The sequence below is a fragment of the Gekko japonicus genome, unplaced genomic scaffold, assembly GCF_001447785.1.
Source record: "Gekko japonicus isolate JY-2015 unplaced genomic scaffold, Gekko_japonicus_V1.1 scaffold625, whole genome shotgun sequence".
Lineage (NCBI taxonomy): Eukaryota > Metazoa > Chordata > Lepidosauria > Squamata > Gekkonidae > Gekko > Gekko japonicus.
Window position 1 is genome coordinate 571,751 of NW_015172572.1, and position 6,000 is coordinate 577,750.

General features: G+C 41.1%; 1 protein-coding gene across 1 annotated transcript in view; it reads right to left on the minus strand.

Moving 5' to 3' along the window:
- CFAP47 (cilia and flagella associated protein 47) overlaps positions 1-6,000 on the minus strand; it is a 387,027-nt gene that overhangs the window by 175,684 nt on the left and 205,343 nt on the right. The gene's annotated exons all lie outside the window — the stretch shown is intronic.

Below are 6,000 nucleotides of genomic sequence, written 5' to 3' on the forward strand. Positions count from 1 at the left end.
AAAAATAAATTTAACTGTATTTAAATGATAAAGAGTAGAATTAACCACTTGAGCTTACCTCAACAGAATTCTTGTTAGAATGACAAAAAACTAGAACTTATGGTAATATGCAATCTTTTTGAAGGTGGATGGTCAAGGACACCTCGGACTGGAACCAGCTTTTCCAGTGGTGAAGAAAGGATTCTAGGGTCACCTTTGATTATCAAAAACATTATGCTTGGGATCATGAGACTTGCTTGGACAAATGGCAGATGAGATGGGGGTTGTAGTAAGGAGGGAAACTGAGTGAGTGTCACATGATGGGCCAAGTCTGTATATGAAGGCATCAACTACAGTATGGAAAGTCAGAGTTGCTGACTTTGCCTTTCTCTTCAGCTTTCCCTTCAGGGGGAGCTTCTGTTCATCACATGCCTGGTAAATGTATTTACAGCCACATTAATTATACAGTGATACTCCTAACTCAAAGGGGGACAGAAGAAGTTGTAGAGAAGCATCCACCATCACTCACAGTCTCTTCCCTTTAGAGTTTCCTCCCAGCGACTCTATTATACCTTATACACGAGGCTGCCTGACTGCCTTCCCCTCACTGCCCAGATCAGCCTTGTGCCCTGGTAAGCCCCCTCTCTGTTTTCCTCCCTGTTTGTAATTCCCGGGGAGGTAGGTGGCAGCTGGCTGCTTTACCAGTGCTGGTACTATGTCACTTCCAGCCCAGGTGTGTTTACATCCGGTCGCCAGCCAGGTCGCTAGCTATGGAGACAACATGCAGCTTCAGCAGCTGCTTCCTGCCACCGTGAGATTGAATGAAAAAGCTGGCTGGATCCAACCACTTACCAGGCACCACATGAGAACTACAGCAGGTCAGTCATCAATATTCAATCACACTGGCTGGCTGCCTCCCAGCCTCTACTAAAATATACACATTTGAAAACAAATGAAGAACTGAGACTCTGTAGCACTTTATGCTGTGCAGGAGTCCGATAATTAAGGCATGATGGGAACACTGTAGTTAGGAAAATGTTGGTTAAACATTTCGCCATAAGCAGTCACAGCTTGAAGACTTACACTGTCACAGCCAGCAGAGCTTGGAAGGAATGTTCCAAATACTCCCAAAAGCCAACGATGGTCAGAATACATTCAATCCTTGACCAACAAGAACATTTATCTTAGGTTTCCAAGAAATAACATACCTGTTGTTCTGTGAATATAGCCTACCAACATTTTACCACCTCTAAAAATCAGGTATGTGGGAGTTCATGTTGAACTGGGACCACTCTGCAATCCATATGCCACATTTTTAGATGAAAAATCATTGGCATTGGCTTTCATGAAACTTCCAGCATTTTCTCTGTTTGAGCCCACAGAACAAGCAGCTAACAAAACTAGGTTTTCTAAATAGTCCATCAATCAAAAGAGCAATCTGGCCATGGTGACATCCAGGTTAGATTACTGTTCACAAACTGCATCAGGAGACAGTGAAGATGTGTAGAGGGGAAACATGATTGTACCTGCTAGCCTAGTCCACACTTCTATGAGTAAAGGGTATGTACCATGGGTCTGTCCACATGACTGGAAATCCTGGTGATGCAGGATTCATGATTATGCAGGAAGAGCCTATGCATACAAGGTCTGTTTACAAGTTATTCCAAATACGTGGAAAGGCAGGGACTGCAGGCATGACACCATCACCGCACCCCAACATATCTTCTGAGCAGCAATTGTATGAAGTGCTCCTTATTTTTATATATTTTAGCAGGGGAGTGAATAACACTGTGAATGCAAGCTCCATCATTCTTCATATCCCTTTAACAAATATTCTTCAAAATCGTATTTCCTAATAACCTTTGATATTTCACCTGCAAACCTTATTTTCCCTAAAGATGTGAAGTTTTAATATATAAGAATTTAATCTTGTAAATTTATACTAAAAATAGCCACCGTTTGGCAGCCTTCAAGCAGCTAGCTGTGTTGTACCATACAGGAAGTGTCGATTTCTTCTACGCAATTTAGATGCAGTATAGATTGTTAGTAGCCTGAGGAACATATGCATAATATAATTAACTTTTTAATGAAATGACATTACTATTAAATTAATGGCTTAATAGATCTCATTATTATTATTTTTTTTAAAAAATCCTCTGAACACTAATTGTAATATAAAACCCAAAGGAAAATATTGCCTAATTACAATGTCTTAATTGTACGACTAAATATTAAGATGGCTACAAATTATCATAGCTTGTTAGCTGTAAACAATTTCCAGCCGTCTTCGTGGGAGGAGGTCAAAGCCTGATTCAGCTTCTTCCGAAGCTGCTTCACGCCAACCTCACACTCCCTCTTGGGCGCTGCTGCCTGCTTGTCCCCCCCCCCTCGCTGGGGAGTGATGCGTTGGGCTGTATGTTGCCCAAACTGTCAAAAGTGGCCGTCGCTCGCTTCGCACGATCGCGAAACGCTTCAGTCCTCCATCTTAGCTCGACCGGAAGGCAAACTTTTACAGAAAAGTTTTTAACTGGCCCAATGAAACGAAAATTTTATTAGGTACTCTATTTGAATTTCAGCTTGCCAAAGCCCATATTTTAACTCGCAATCTACATAACATTTTACATATCTAAATAAGCTATTTTCTAATTTGCTAAATTGACTGTGGATGTAATGCTAAGGGGTCAAAACATTCCATCTCCATTTACAAAACACCAGAAGTTTCTCTGCAAGGACGAATAACTCCTATTACTTTGACCAGTTCAATATAACGAACATGTGAGAAACAAACTGATAGATTTTCAACATGAGGAGGGGAACAAAATTTGAGCTGACAGCTGGAACAAGCTGGACCCAATTAAGATCTGCTAACAAACCAACCAACCAGCCAACCAACCAACCCCCGCCCCAGGTCAAGGCTTCAATTCAGCTCTAATAAATAGAAAGCAGGATAACTTTCTGTTGGTATCTAACTCTTCCATGTGCAAATCAGGAGTATATGTGCATATGTTTACTGTTATATATAATGTAATAAAAGTAATTCTTTGTCTTGAAGAAGAAAAAAATCAGATGGAGAGAATACACAGAAGAGCTGTACACTAGTAGCAAAGAAGCCCAAGCTCATGATACCAAGGAAAGGGGAGAAAGAACCAGCCACCCTTGAGGAATAGATAATGTGGGCAATAAGCCAAGTACGAAGCAACAAGGCTGCAGGTATTGACACCATATCCACAGAATTGCTGAGGCCTGTACCATCTGCAATCATCAAAGCCCTGTGGCAGAAAATTTGGCAAACCAACACATGGCCAAGGGACTGGAAATGCTCACTGTTCATTCCACTACCAAAAAAGGGAGACTCCAAAGACTGCTCCAATTATTGCACAATCGCTCTCATCCCTCACATTAGCAAAATTCTGCTTAAAATTATACACCAACACCTGGCACCAACCACTGAAAGGGAATTACCAGATGGCCAAACCAGCTTCTGAAGAGGGCATGGCACTCATCATGACCATATAGCAAATTTGCATTGGATCACGGAGAAATCTCATGAGTATCAAAAGATTATCTACTTATGCTTCATCGATTACAAGAAAGCCTTTGACTGTATTGATCATGACAAACTGTGGAGAGCCCTAAAAGACCTGGGGGTGCCAGTACATCTGGTCAAGTTGATACAATCATTGTACACAAGCGAGGAAGCCACTGTGCAAACACCATATGGAGATACTGATTGGTTCAAGATAGAGAAAGAAGTACAACAGGGTCGCATTCTTTCACCTTTCCTATTCAACCTGTATGTCAAAACAATCATGAGGAAGTTAGAGCTGGAAGAGTAAAAAATCAGGGTAAAGATTGGAGGAAGGAATATCAACAATCTTCGATATGCTGGCGACACAGCCCTCTTTTCGGAAACTAAAGGAGACCTGGAATACCTGATCAAGAAAATCAAAAAGGAAAGTGAGAAGTTTCCTAAACATCAAAAAGACCAAGTTCATGACCACCAAGAAGAAGAGAAACATCAAAATAACAGTTGACAATGCAGAGATCGAATGTGTGGAGGAATTCACTTTCTTAGGATCACAGATCAACCAAAACAGTGAATGCAATCCAGAAATAAAACGTTGAATCACGCTGGGTCACACGGCAATGATGAGCATGAATTGAACATGAAAGAGTGAGGACATCAGCCTAGCAACCAAATGCAGATTAGTCTATGCTAATATGTTCCCCATAGCAACCTATGGCTGTGAAAGTTGGACCATGAAGAAGCAAGACAGGAGGAAAATTGACTAATTTGAGCTGTGGTGCTAGAGAAGGCTCCTGCGCATTCTTTGGACAGCAAAGGTGACAAACAAGCAAGTACTGGAGCACATAAAACCAGACATGTCATTGGAAGGAAAAATCATAAAACTGCGACTGACTTATTTCGGCTATGACATGCAGAAGAACTCACTAGAAAAGGTAATTATGCTTGGATTGGTTAGTGGCAAAAGGAAACCAGGCTGCCAAAGAACACAGTGGCTAGACACCATAAAAAACGACACCAGCCTGAGCATGGAACAACTCAAAGAAGCAGTACAAGATTAGAAAACACGGAGAGAATCGCCAGGAGTCGGACATGACTGAATGGCTAACTACAACAATGACACAAGCCATATTAGTAACCAGTATCTAGGAACAGCAGCAGCTGATGAGCATGATGACATTTTAGGTACTATTACCTCTAAAAGGACTGACATATCTTGAAATATTATAACAAATACACACCATCTCTTTTAAAATATGTGAAAGCTAGTGCAGTCTCCTCAGAGTATTCTCTAGGTACCCACCGGGGAGTTTCTCTTAGGAATTTAAAAAATCTTGGGGGAAAGTTCTCTGATTTAGCTTCTAGTCCTGAAAAGTTCTTAGGTACATATCCTTAACATGATTTTTTTTTTTGCTTTCAGTGCCTATCAATTAATTTTTATTAGAAAAACTGACTTACTTAATATACTTCTAAGGCATCTTTCACATTGCCTTTAAAATCCAGTTGCATTACCCAATGTTAGTGTTTTTTTCTTGTATTTTCTTGTATACAGACATCCCACGGCCATCTCATTTCTTCCCAATTTTCCCCCATTCCTAATAAAACTGGTTTCTTGCACTTTTTCCCCTAAGTGAAATGTATTTGCAACAAAGCCTCTGCTTGAATCTGAACTAAGTTTTTCACATTGGTGACTTCCAGCACAACCTGCCTGCCAAAACCCACCCCAAAAGGGTGGGCAAGTTTGGGTGTGCTTTTTTTAATTGCATCCCAGTGCTGAAATGTTTCAGCAATGTAAGGTGACTGTTTTGAAACAAGCAGTCATTCTCGTTGGGGGTTACCTTCCTCTTAGCTTTGCCTTGTGAGCATGTGTGTGTCTGGTCTGGTCAGTCTGGTCTCCTGTCTTTGCCTCTCTCTCCAAGCCTGGGAAAGTTGTGCTTATGTCCCCCTCTTGCTTTACATGAAAGTACACATACTATGGTGCTACTCTCATGCAAAATCCACCAAATTGTCTCTTGACCCTTCATACCTTTCTCCCCAGTTGCGAAAACCCTTCTTCTTTATGTTACATTCTTTTAATGTTTTCAGTTTTAAAACATCAGGGGCCAAGTGACTGAGCAAATGAGTTAACTTTTGTGCTTCAGAGTTGCTGTTTGAGAGCCTACTGCACTTTGCATAAGAGTAAATGGGGCTATTCGCATGTAAGGAAGGTGGAGCAAATGGGGCTGCTGAAATGCTGAAATACTGAAATGCTTCAGTGACTGCCCTGCACAAAAAAACAAACAAACCAGAACTGATGGAACTCCGGAGGGGGAGGGGGAGTCTGAACTAATCTCACCAATAGCACAATCATCAGAAGTGGCACAACACACACAAAAATGAGAAAGGCGACTGCAATCTGAAACCCCCCTAAGACTATGCCAAATTGAAATTATTTTAAAATAACAGTGAAAATCACAGTTAAAATTTAAGCTTCTCTCTCTCTCTCTCTCTCTCTC